This window comes from Haemaphysalis longicornis, unplaced genomic scaffold (assembly GCF_048455015.1).
Source record: "Haemaphysalis longicornis isolate Haplotype H1 unplaced genomic scaffold, Haemaphysalis longicornis Haplotype H1 scaffold_11, whole genome shotgun sequence".
Classification (NCBI taxonomy): domain Eukaryota; kingdom Metazoa; phylum Arthropoda; class Arachnida; order Ixodida; family Ixodidae; genus Haemaphysalis; species Haemaphysalis longicornis.
In genome coordinates, this window is record NW_027526214.1 from 110,422,770 (window position 1) to 110,436,583 (window position 13,814).

The window sequence follows — 13,814 nt, forward strand, 5'->3', positions numbered from 1 at the left end:
TATTATAATACACACAATAAATAATAAACCTAAAGATTATGTTATATTCAGTAAAAGAGGCAATTATTTATTGTTGTCGTTTTAATTTGTTTACGCAACTCCCTGCCAACGGCCGATTCCCTGAGTACGGCGCGCGGCGGCGTGGCCGGATTCCGGAACAGATACCCCGTGACCCGTCTTACGTGTTTACAGTGGTGTGCGGTTAAACAAGCATAGTTATTATGAGTAATTGGGCACCTCGTCGTCTTCGGTTGTGTCTGTCGTGTTCGACTTCGCGATGGAGTATTTGAGAACAACTTTGCCACCTGAAGACGGCTAATTTCGTTGGCGCTTGCCTCTGAACGTCGCTCGCTCTTCTGCGTCGGCTCCTCTCGGTAAGCTGTCTCGTCACATTTGCCGCCTTTCTTGTCACTGGATGTCGTTTGTAGCTGTCATCGCCGCTTTAAGGATTCGTTAACAGGAGCACGCGTGTGTGAATTGTTTAACTGAACTGGCGAGGTTGAACCTAGAGGGCTCGTCTCTAGAAAGGCGATGTGCGAAAGATTGTGGTGCTTGCATTGAGCGCTAAACGCACTGGCGCTCAGTAACGCCGTGGCGCTCAGTCTCAGTAACGTTTCCCATTCCGCAGCACTATATTGAACAGCTTCAGAGTTCACCACTGCGAACCACGTCTTACGCGTAGTTTATCAGAACACCGGCGGCTACTCCTCTAAACTGTGCTGCGCAGCGTTTTCGGCTTCGTTGATCACCGCAGTCGTTTGTGCCGTGTTGGGAATTGCGAGGGAGAATCGTTTGCGAGCGAATGTGCGCGCCTCGCAAGCTTCGTTGCGTTTGCGGCGAGCCACCTCACCACGTGTACGGTGCCGCGGTACGCGGGCAGTGATTTTGGCTGAATGTTGTGTTGCCCGAGACGTAACATTCGTGCACCTAATCATTTCCATTCTTGCATGTGTGGTAATCATGTGTCATCCCGTTTTAGACCTCTGGACGGTCTGAGCGCATCACGTCCCTCCATTCAACCGGACAAGAGCCACAAGCATTGTCAACAGTGTTTGGCCGCCAGAACGTAAGTTTTCAAACACAGTTTTGGTAGCACAGTGGGGTATCATACTTGAATATTGTTCGATCACTTGTATGTACAAGTTCTCTCCCCCGTAACAATTATTGGTGTTTCATGCATAACCTAACATGTAGGTGCTCAATGGCAACCTTTATTGTTAATTTCGGAAAACTCAAAGTTTCACCCAAAATCATAATTAATCACCATGTATTTTTTAATCACCATGTATAATTAATCACGATGTAGCAGTTATTCACCATGTATACGAACTTCCTGGTGTTAGTCATGTTTACGGTGAAGCCATATTTCTTAGGTGGTGACACAAAAATGTTATTACCTTTGTAGTTTCGTCTTGGATAAAGCCTTACCAGTTCTGTTTTCAGCTATTTTTTGGATGTTTATCCTGTGAATTGACAGTCCTTGCAGTCCACTTTTTCAAATAGTTATGTAACTGCCTGTACCATTTAAACATGCCTGATTGGGGTTCTGAAGGCTGCGATTTACGCACGCTAGTGCTGTACCGCCAATAAACAAACATCCTTCCACAAAGAAAAAGATTTGAAAAATGTAAAGTATCCGCAGCATTATTCTTAACTGGAACATGCTAATTGTTAGGCCTGGGGCTTTTCCTGAAAGCACTGTGGATGTTATGAGAGAGGAAAACCACTCAAACACATCTGCCAAGGCCGTTGCTGCTCCAAGATGCGTGCAAGCATTGAGTCTTCTGAGCAATACATTACACCCTTTTTTTTTAAACAACCGACGTGCATGCTGAACGTACTCCTGATTGGACGTTTGCCAGGCGCAAGGAATTTTTTTTCGGGGGGGGGGGGGGGAGCCGTGGTCGACCAAAAGATGGGACGGGGAAATATGTAGGCAAGGCATCTTGCGCGTTGTTTTGCAAACGATGCTTGAAATAACTGACTTTAACATGCGATTTGTGTATGCTCAACGCTAACTGTAAAGCCCACCTTAAAGGAGCCATGAAGAGAAAATGCAAGTTGGTTTTATTCGAAAGATTTCGTGTTTTATAGTGCCCCCAGCGCTTGTCTGGATACAAACGGTGCTTTATTCACTGAGAAATTAAACAATTTAGGTTAAAATTTTGATTTTCCCGCTCAATCGTGCGTTTTCGTGGTCCCAAATGACATCACAGGAACCGACCGCTCTGCAGCCTAGAGTACCTTCATTCACGCATCCGCCGTACAGGGCAGAGACACGTATACGCTGGCGCCGCCATTTTCGGTTGCTCGCTCGCCGCCGAAGCAAGTCATTGTGTCAAAACCGCGCTAAAATTATCGCCGCAACGCGGTTTACTGAAGAAGTTTGAATCACATTGTCTGTTTCGCGTTGCTAGGTCTCGTGGGAAACGAAAAGAATAACGCGTTGAGCCTGTTGGCCCAATTGCGGCGGCACGGGACCGTTCAAAGGTTGTCTCCACCCTGTACAGCGGTGTTGGTTTGTTCCCGCGTTTTTTTTACGTTCTGTAACCTAGATGGCGCCACCATACCGTGGCAAGCGTTTGGTTTGTTTTTGCCCGCATTTAAATCTGGCTTTTTTTGTTCTGGGAGAAAATATTTGTTCCCTGAAACATGTCTCGCTCGACAAATGGGGTCACGTAAGACACCGTTGCTTGCGTCAATCGGCCAGTGTCGTCTGAGACAACCCCAAGCCCCGCAGTGCTGTGCACAGCTAAACCAAGCATGCTGTGCGCAGTACGAACAGCAGAACGCATCAGTACTTCTATGTTTACATGTGCTTTCGTAACTTCCACTGTTTGTCCCATCATTCTTATTGCTTTGTAAAGAATGTGCCCTAAATTTAAGCGCAAATCGCTCATTCGTCTAGTTTGTAAGCTCTCAGCCTCCGCCAATCGCAGAGCTTAGCTCATGTGACATTATAGGTTCTGTTGCGGGAAATGAGCTGGTGGGTCGCATGACCATTCCCGTTTTTCCTAATTATGTAGCTTATTTGAGCGAAGTTTACGTTAAAAGTGGTGTCAGTATGATTCTAACGAGACAATCTTTTGAATGAACCAAACTTGTGTTTTCTCTTCATGGCTCCTTTAAGGAGCTTAGATGGTGATGATAATTAGGATCACCTAAATTCCCGTTCGCTGGTCTACGGGCAGACCACGGGCGAATCATTCGTCCGCAGAGCAGGTGGTTAGGCGGACCCGCGCTCGTGAGCGTGATCATGAGTGCGCTCGTGAGTGGCGCGCGGTCCCCGAAGTTCGTCGGGAGGAAGTGGAGGCCAACACTGAATGTTTGCTATCAAGATTCTCGTGTTTTAGATTTTCCTTTAGAAAAGGGACTATTAAGTTTTCTTGTCAGCTATGAAGTACAGTCGAGCACGATTTGAAGGTTATCGCGCCAGCATCGAGCGGCCAAGCGTGCCACCAGCCCACGGTTTCGTTTCGGAACCATGAAAATCGAGATTTCGCACTCTTCGCTCCCTTGTTGGCTGTTCCGTGATACAACAATGGCCCGCACGACTGACTTGCCACCCTTCGGGTTTCAAGCTGTACATTCGTTGTTATCAAGCACAGACTTGGACTTGGTTGCCCTTTATTACGCCGACGATAACGAAACTTGCATGGAATATTTGCTAAAGCTGGTGTTCTTTCTGCTTCGTTTGAAAGAGTAGCTTTCCCGCGACAACCATGGAATCGCAGTGGACTGTACATGCGGCGCATTCGTATATTATGGCGGTGAAGCTAGCAAACGTGCGTCTTCGTCCTTAAGTAATCGCCTTTTGTTATTTTTTGTGCTAGTAACGTGAGTAGTACACTTGCACTAAGCAGAACACCTTATTGCACTGCTGTTGAATGTTGAGCTTGTTGCACGTTTCTTAAATTTCATTATATTTCTATCTGTTAAATCGAAACAGACATGGCTTCATTAAAATTCCGGTTAAGCAAATACAGAATGCTGATTCTAACCAAGAGGGAGGTCAAGGAAACAGTGGAATAGTGCCAAAAAAACTAAGCTCCGCAATAAGGAGAATTGTGTAGTTTTGTTGATGTGGAGGAAATACAACATGGGCAGAGCAATGCTTTTTATGCAGCAGAAATTATGGATCTGCAATAGTCAATGAAATGCGATGTCAGTAGAAAAATAAACATATCAAGGATTGATAGTTGACTGAACAAAATACAGCGACATGCTCTGTCATGTGATTATACTTTGTACCAGTGTAAAGACAAGGAATGACACGCTCCCGACCACATGTAAGCCTATATGCGGCTTTTCCTGCTGTTCTGCCATTCCCCGGCCGTGCTGTTCCGCCATTGAAACAGTGGGGCTGTTTTGATCGGCTCGCGGCAGGTTCCCGGTGCTTGTCAGTGTATCCGGCGCGAAATGCAGCCGGGCTGTATATATTGACAGGTACAGCATCTGGAGCGGGCGCAGGGATCAGACGTTGACATAGCCCTTGTTTTCAGCTTTATGTGAGCAAGAATGTCCTTAAAACTGCAGGTAACTTCAGGCGGTTTTTCAGGCTGCCTAAACCGCACCCCAGCCTTGGCATAAAACATTATGAAGAAGGGGGGGGGGAGCACCTCGACCCCCCCCCCCCCCGGCTACGCCTTTGGCGTGTGCTTATTCTTTCTTGCATCCACCACATTCGAGTCGTCACGTTGAATTGGGAATGCTGGAATCCAGCATATGCTGGCAAGATACGAGACCTTGAACACAACCCACTTGCCCGCAATGAGTTTTCAAAGATCTCCACCACCTGAAGGTACTGAAGTGAGATGTAAGCATTGCCTGAAAACCATTCCAGATAAGGGTACGAAATCATAGTTATGGGCCTTTCTCCCCCATTTACGTGTTTTGAACAAAAAAAGTGCCATTTAAAGGTAACACGTCGTTCCCTGCCGATTTCTGATGCCTGATTAAGTTTGTGGGCATAAATGTAGCAGCTTTCTCACATGTCTAACGTGTATGCGGGCTTGTTAGGAGTGAAGTAGGTAAAAATTGAAAGGTTTGATTGTAGTTGTGTATAGATTACCTACATTGTTTTCATTCCTAGAAAAGAAAAATTGAGGTAACCTGCCAATTGTTCTGCACTGCTGCATTTTATTATGCTTGTGTGATTCGTAGAACCTGCAGGAGTTCAGCTGCTTGTTAAAGGAAAAATGAACAATGGTACAAAAAGAAGAGCATCTACTAAATAAAAATCTTCACAATCGCAGGATGCCAACGGTCCACCTACCAACTTGCGTCCTCCATTGTTTCTGCTGGCTGGAGCGGCGCATGGAGCATTTTTCAGCTTCTCGAAGTTTGTGATCAAGCGGTGCCCCAAGTGAAGGATGCCGCAGACGGATCTTCTGTTTTAATGCCACAATTTCATGTGCTGAGCACTTACTCGTAAGGCATTTTAAATATTCATCATCCCAGAGGGTATGTTACCTTCGTCTTGGGTGGAATGTGGCTGCAATCAGGTTATTTGTGACAGAAACAAGTGAACCACGTGGGGAGAGTCATTGAGGCCTTGTTGATTGCGCATGCTTCTGAAATAACGTTTTCATTCAGCTGAATACTTTCTAAATATTACAATTTGTGAACAAAATATGATAAAAGTCATGATTAGTTGTACTACAGTGCAGGAAAGAAATGCCAGCACATGTTTGAAGAGCCTCTTATATTTCAGGTCATTGGCTGGTGAGCAATAAAACAGAACTCAAAATTGTTTAAAGTGAAATCAAATATTTGTTGTCACCAGTGCATGACCCGTAGTAAAAGCTATCTGGTCTCCCAATTTCAAATGAGACAGGAAATGCCAAAAAAATAAGGAAATAAACAAGACAGCTTGCTACAATAAACCAATTCAAAGAATTGCTCAATGTACATAAAGTGGTTGCTTGCTACAATAGACCAATTCAAAGAATTGCTCAATGTCTATAAAGTGGTGATTCAGGCGGGTTAGGTCGGTGTTGATGAAATACAAGCAGGCACTCGCCTGGTCAAAAACAAATAAACAAATAAAGACATTTTGGGGCCCCTACTGGTCCCTTGATCACAATGAAAGGGGGGTGAAAGGTCTCGATTATTTATAGGTTCGGTGGCGCAGAGTGCGCATGTGTATCTCGGGGAGATTACCCCGCGACCGGTTAATCGTGTTTTTAGTTGGTTGAATATGCACTGATTCTAAAAGTAGTGTCGACAGGCGCTTCTCTGATGCGATTATGCTTGCGGAATCCCAATTGATGACGTGGTCAGTAGCCAGGTGATGATCCGCCAAGGCATTTCAGCTTACATTGCCCTTTTTGACATCGTTCTGGTGCTATTGAATTCTTCTTTTAAAAATTTCCAGTGAACTATGTAGGATGCATCGCTATCCTTGCATGGAATTTTGTAGGCAACACCGGGGAATCTTGATTTTTCTAAAGGGTCCTTCACGCGTACCAGCTTCTGATTAAGCCTGTTCGTTGGCACGTGTGCAATTTTAACGCCATATGTGCCAGACACCCTTGCAAGAGCTTCACTGATGCCTTGCGTGTAGAGGACGGCAGCGCGGTTTTGCCTGTATTTTTCAGGAACCCTTTCGGGGGAGGCAACTGAAGCCCGCAATTGTTGCGTCCTCACAAGCTTTGAAGGGTAGCCATTGCTGCGAAGGTCCTTCCTTACCACGGCTAGCTCTTGCTTGCGCAGACCAGGCTCAGAGCAGATTCGTGATGCGCGTGAGAAGAGTGCAGCGGCGACGGAGCGTTTTTGGCCTATAGGATGCGCAGAGTCGAACCCCAGGTATCTACCGTGTGGGTCGGCTTTCGATACACAGTGGTTGTAAATCCTTTGGCCGACCGTCTCACAAGTACGTCGAGGAAGGCGATCTGTCCATTATTTTCCTGTTCCATGGTGAACTGGTTGCTTGGAACACAAGAGTTTAGATGCTCAATTAAAGGCATTACGTCTCGGCGGTGGATCACACAAAAACAGTCGTCTACTGAGCAGACAAAGATCTTGGGGCCGTCTTGTACGAGCATAGCGCAGAATTTTCTAGAGCCTCTAAGGCAATATTCGCACAGACTGCTGAAATGGAATCTCCCATCGCTGTTCCAAACTGCTGCTTGTAACATTATACGTTGAAAACAAAACGTGTTCTGCAGGCCAAATTCCAGGCAAAATTACGCGGTCCGGAGTTGCAAGGATCTACTCGAGAACGATGCATCTCTGCCTTCACGTTCGCCAATTGAGACGCAAGACTTATATTGTCTCCTGGAATTTGGCCTGCAGAACACATATATTTTGTTTTCAACGGACCAGCGGTTTCGAACAGGGATGGGAGCTTCCGTTTCAGCAGTCTGTGCGAATATTGCCTTAGAGGCTCTAGAAAATTCTGCGCTATACTCGTACAAGACGGCCCCAAGATGTTTGTCTGCTACGTAGACGACTGTTTTTGTGTGATCCACCGCCGAGACGTAATGCCTTTATTTGAGCATCTAAACTCTTGTGTTCCAAGCATCCAGTTCACCATGGAACAGGAAAATAATGGACAGATCACCTTCTTCGACGTACTTGGGAGACGGTCGGCCAAAGGATTTACAACCAGTGTGTATCGAAAGCCGACCCACACGAGTAGATACCTGGGGTTCGACTCTGCGCATCCTATAGGCCAAAAACGCTCCGTCGCCGCTGCACTCTTCTCACGCGCATCACGAATCTGCTCTGAGCCTGGTCTGCGCAAGCAAGAGCTAGCCGTGGTAAGGAAGGACCTTCGCAGCAATGGCTACCCTTCAAAGCTTGTGAGGACGCAACAATTGCGGGCTTCAGTTGCCTCCCCTGAAAGGGTTCCTGAAAAATACAGGCAAAACCGCGCTGCCGTCCTCTACACGCAAGGCATCAGTGAAGCTCTTGCAAGGGTGTCTGGCACATATGGCGTTAAAATTGCACACGTGCCAACGAACAGGCTTAATCAGAAGCTGGTACGCGTGAAGGACCCTTTAGAAAAATCAAGATTCCCCGGTGTTGCCTACAAAATTCCATGCAAGGATTGCGACGCATCCTACATAGGTGAAATCGAGAGCATGATGGAATCCCGTCTGGCCGGGAGGGTACATTAGGAACGAAAAAGAGACGCCGACCAGTCCAAAAAAAACGTACTGACGTTTGGGCTTCCAGCACCGAAGCCTTGTTCACAATAAATGCATCACCAGAAGTGGGTCGTTTAAGTGGGCTTCTATAATCGCTGCAAAGAGCGTGAGTAGATCGGGTTTAGATTTCCGTCGTTACGATTGACTGTGTTAGATGTGGTCTGAATGATTAGTGATTCCAGATGTAGCCGTGATGGTCACTTTTTCTGTAGCGACGATTCTTGCATTGTCCCAATCAATCTTGTGGTCATTCACGATGGCGTGTTTGGCTAAAGCATTGTTGTAGACGCTTTTATTCTTTACTTCACGTGCGTGCTGCTGCCGATGATTCTTATAATTTCCTGATTCCCCGATATACACGCCGCTGCAGTCTGCACAAGGTATCTCGTATACCACACCTGGGAAGCGCTCCTTGTGCAAGCGGTCCTTGACTCTCACGAGCTCATGGCGCATCTTTTTGCTGGAATGTGGGCCACCTGCACGTCATATTCCCGTAGGATACGTGCCAAACATTTACTTGTTCCTGGAAGGTAATGCACAGGAGCTCGCTTCATCGGGGCAGGAGGCACGTCCAGTTGTCCCCGTCGTGTCAGTTGGCGTTCTGTTGTGTTTATAATGTGCCTCGGGTAACCGCAGCTAGCCAGGTTGTCCCGTACCTTTGCCGTGTCCACCGCCGCATCCTCGGGCTTCGAGCACGATCTTTTCGCACGCTGCAGTAGCGTGCTAACAACAGCCGTCTTGCGGGAAGAGGGGTGCACGGAGTTGAAGTTCAGGTAGCGGTCTGTGTGCGTTTCCTTGCGGTACACGCTGAAACGTAGCCTCTGGCCCTGCCGAGACTCGAGGACGTCCAGGAAGGGAAGTTTGCCATCGGCCCCCTCTTCTGACGTGAACTGAATGGCACGTTCCATACTGTTGAGGTGGGCCAGCAAGCTGTTCGCCGCGTCTTTCTGAACGACGCCGAAACAATCGTCGACATAACGCAAGAACACTTTTGGTTGAGGGGCAAAGGAGGCTAGCGCGCGTGCTTCCAGCGCTTCCATGGTCAGGTTCGCCGCCGTGACCGAAATAGCGGCACCCATTGGAGTCTCCTGCCTTTGCTTGTAAAAATGGCCTATAAAGACGAAGTACGTATTGTTCAGGCAAAAATCTAGAAGCCTGCGTAGTTCTGGATCATCCATCGGTGATCTCTTGGGCGTTTGATCAGCCTCGAGAGCAGCGGTGCCTAGGTTGACAGCCAGGTCAATCGGAATGCTCGTGAAAAGGGACTTCACGTCGAAGGACACCATCAAGTCGTCTTTCTCGATCACGGTGTTGCGAGTCTTCTCGACAAAATCGAAAGAATTACGAATGTGAGTGGTCCCTTTACCGACGAGCGGAGCCAGAACTTGGTGCAGGGCCACCTGTCGAAGTTCCTGCACCAAGTTCTGGCGCCGCTCGTCGGTAAAGGGACCACTCACATTCGTAATTCTTTCGATTTTGTCGAGAAGACTCGCAACACCGTGATCGAGAAAGACGACTTGATGGTGTCCTTCGACGTGAAGTCCCTTTTCACGAGCATTCCGATTGACCTGGCTGTCAACCTATGCACCGCTGCTCTCAAGGCTGATCAGACGTTGCCCAAGAGATCACCGATGGATGTGCCAGAACTACGTAGGCTTCTAGATTTTTGCCTCAACAATACGTACTTCGTCTTTATAGGCCATTTTTACAAGCAAAGGCAGGAGACTCCAATGGGTGCCGCTATTTCGGTCACGGCGGCGAACCTGACTATGGAAGCGCTGGAAGCACGCGCGCTAGCCTCCTTTGCCCCTCAACCAAAAGTGTTCTAGCGTTATGTCGACGATTGTTTCGGCGTCGTTCAGAAAGACGCGGCGAACAGCTTGCTGGCCCACCTCAACAGTATGGAACGTGCCATTCAGTTCACGTCAGAAGAGGGGGCCAATGGCAAACTTCCCTTCCTGGACGTCCTCGTGTCTCGGCAGGGCCAGAGGCTACGTTTCAGCGTGTACCGCAAGGAAACGCACACAGGCTGCTACCTGAACTTCAACTCCGTGCACCCCGCTTCCCGCAAGACGGCTGTTGTTAGAACGCTACTGCAGCGTGCGAAAAGATTGTGCTCGAAGCCCGAGGATGCGGCGGTGGACACGGCAAAGGTACGGGACGACCTGGCTAGCTGCGGTTACCCTAGGCACTTTAAAAACGCAACGGAACGCCAACTGCCCCGATGAAGTGAGCTCCTGTGCCCTACCTTCCAGGAACAAGTGAATGCTTGGCACGTATCCTACGGGAATATGATGTGCAGGTGGCCCACGTTCCAGCCAAAAAGATGCGCCATGAGCCCGTGAGAGTCAAGGACCGCTTGCCCAAGGAGCGCTTCCCCGGTGTGCTATACCAGATACCTTGTGCAGACTGCAGTGGCGTGTATATCGGGGAATCAGGAAATTATAAGAATCGTCTGCAGCAGTGCGCACGTGACGTAAAGAATAAAAGCGTCCGCAACAATGCTTTAGCCGAACATGCCGTCGTGAATGACCACAAGATTGATTGGGACAATGCAAGAATCGTCGCTACAGAAAAAGTGACAGCATCACGGCTACATCTGGAATCACTAATCATTCAGACCACATCTAACACAGTCAATCGTAACGACGGAAATCTAAACCCGATCTACGCACGCTCTTTGCAGCGAATATTTAAGCCCACTTAAACGACCCACTTCTGGTGATGCATTTATTGTGAACAAGGCTTCCGTGCTGGAAGCCCAAACGTCAGTACGTTTTGTTTGGACTGGTCGGCGTCTCTTTTTCGTTCCTAATCCTACATAGGTGAAACTGGAAATGTTTAAAAGAATTCAATAGCACCAGAACGATATCAAAAAAGGCAATGCAAGTTGAATTGCCTCGGCGGATCATCGCCTGGCTACTGACCACTCCATCGATTAGGATTCCGCAATCATAATCGCATCAGAGAAGTGCCTGTCAACACGACTACTTTTAGGATCAGAGCATATTCAACCAACTAAAAACACGATTAACCGGTAGCGGGGTAATCTCCCCGAGATATACATGCGCAATCTGCGCCACCGAACCTATAGATAGTCGCGACCTTTCACCCCCTCTTCATTGTGAACAATGCGCCAGTAGGGGCCCCAAGGCGTCTTTATTTATTTGTTTTTGACCAGGCGAGTGCCTGCTTGTATTTCATCAATGAATCACCCTCCCCTGACGAGTTTTCGTCGAACCTTGGACTCTGTTAGGTGTCAGTGGGTTTACACAGCCAACTTGTGGGGACGCACATAAGCTCTTAACAAATGAGCTGCGTAGTGGCTATGCACTAGCCATGGTTTTTATTAGTTGCCTTGATGTATATGATCTTCTGTCGCAGTGTTTTAGGTAGCTCACTCGCACATTATTCCTTTGTTTTTGGACATTGTGGAGTGTCCAATGCATATTCGTTCTATTTCTGATTTTTATTGCAACTGTAAATATGTCAGGAGTCCCGTGCTGTGTGCATGAAGGCAGCCTAAATAAAAAAATTGGCTGCCTTGTCTTTGCTTAGAGGGGCCATGCAGACAACACACTAGTTTGATTCATTCGACAGATTGCCTCGTTAGAATCATACTGACACCATTTTTAGCTGCACTTCACTCGAATAAGCTATATAATTAGGAAAAAGCGATTGGCCATGCGACCCACTAGCTCATTTCCCACAGCAGTACCTATGATGTCATATGTCCCCAGCTGTGGGATTGGCTGAGGCCGGCAAAAGCAAACGCAAATTGGGCAGGCCTTATAAGCATGCCGAATGAGCTATTTGCGCTTAAATGTAATGCATATTCATTTTACAGCAGTAAAAATGGGGCAGTAAACAATGAAAGTTACGAAAATACGCGTACACATACAAGTACCGATGCGCACTGCTGTTGGTACGGCGTGCACTATGCTTGTTTTAGCTGCACAGCACTCCGCCGCTTTGGAGTTGGCTTGCACGGCCCTGGCCGATTGGCATAGGCCATGTTGTCTTACGTGACCCTGTTTGTCGAGGATACCTCATGTTTCACAAAACCATTACTTTCTACAGTAACGAAAACAAGCCAGGTGCAGACGTGGCCAAAAACAAAGCAATGGCAAACAACGGTTTGTGGATGAGTATGGTAGCTCCACCTGGGAGGACTGATGGCTAGCAAGGCTGCAGACCCGAGTGACGCAGTAGTTTGTTTGATTACATGCACTTATGGCTTCATTGCTGACATCCCAAAAACACACGATATGGTGTGAGAATCAGACTTTTAACCTAAATTAATTTCTCAGTGAATGCAGCATCATTTGCTGAAGTGGTGGGGCACTATAAAACAGGAAATATTTCGAATGAAGCGAACTTCTATGTTGTCCGAATGGCCCCTTTAATGCACTGTATTGTATTTTTGGTTCCTGTAGTGATGTCACCATGAAGGAACCGCAGTAGACAAAGTTAATGTTAGCGCTTTACCATGCATTTTTTTTGTGTTTGATGGAAACAAATATAATACTCTAACCAAGGACTTTATCCGAAGCGTTCCCAACGTTTCGGAACCTACTTGGCTCCTTCATTAGAACTGTCTATGTTTGACCAAGAGCCATAGTTCCACATATAAACAATTTTTTTGTTTGCTGCAGCGGATCAGAGGCTAGGGCACAAATAGGGGGTAGAACAGCTAGATATCTGTTCATCTTTCGCCGGCTTGCTTTGGTGTGACAACTGTATCTAGTTGTCAATTCCAATTTTTTGTGGTCAGTTTTTCTCAACTAAATTGTAGCTTTTTTAAAGATTATGGAAGGTTTTGTGGGCCTAAAGGGTTGCCGCATTGCATGTTTGGCCTATGTAGCGTTGAAAGCGGATATTTTGCTTCAAAGTGGAATGTTGGCCTAGCATCATGGTCCTGTGGTTGCTGCTCACTTTCATTCATGCCATTATTTTTATATTATCACTTAAAATTACAAGTTAACCAATCTGCTGTCATTTTAATTTTGTCACCTGCTTTACACTTTCTTTTTTTTCAACTGTCTGTAAGGAGTGACAATTCGTCTTTTTATGATACCAAGGCATCGAACTGTGCTAGTTGGTACATGTTTGAATGGATGAAAAACCAGTGGAAAACACAGGGTACGGAAGACAACGACGGGATAAGCTTGTCCTGTTGTTCTCTTTTAACTGTGTCCTGTGTTTACCGCTGGTTTTTCATCCATTCAATTTTCATGAATTTGTTCAACAGTGATTAGTTTAAGTGCTCAAGCAATTTTTGGCTTGAAGGTTCCCTGTAGCATTTATATAAGTGCTCTCTGCTCTTTTTTTACCCAAGACCCCATTACCAGCCTTAATGAGATTGTCTTTTGTAGACATGAAGTTGAAATAAATATTTGTTTGCATTGCTTTGCATATTTTGAAAGAATTGCTTGCTCACTTTCTTTCAACCCTGTTTCTTAATCCTGCTTGAAGCATTTTTCCATGTTTATTTTTTTTCAGAACCAGGAAGGGTGCTCATCCTCGGTTCTTGCTGAAGAACCAGTATCTGTACTTCACACGTGAGCTTTGAACACACAGTAATTATGGTATGAAACATTTTACCAGTATTAGCTTGCTTTGTAGATGTCAAAGCTCTCGACAGTGTAGTACATTGTCTGG

The 13,814-nt window shown here is 46.6% G+C and overlaps 1 long non-coding RNA gene across 1 annotated transcript; it reads left to right on the forward strand.

Moving 5' to 3' along the window:
- Positions 1–232: 232 nt before the first annotated feature.
- On the forward strand, positions 233–5,923 carry LOC144160882 (uncharacterized). The gene is made up of 3 exons (XR_013320421.1): positions 233–374; positions 980–1,066; positions 5,256–5,923. It is a non-coding gene; the product is annotated as an uncharacterized LOC144160882 (long non-coding RNA).
- Positions 5,924–13,814: the final 7,891 nt, after the last annotated feature.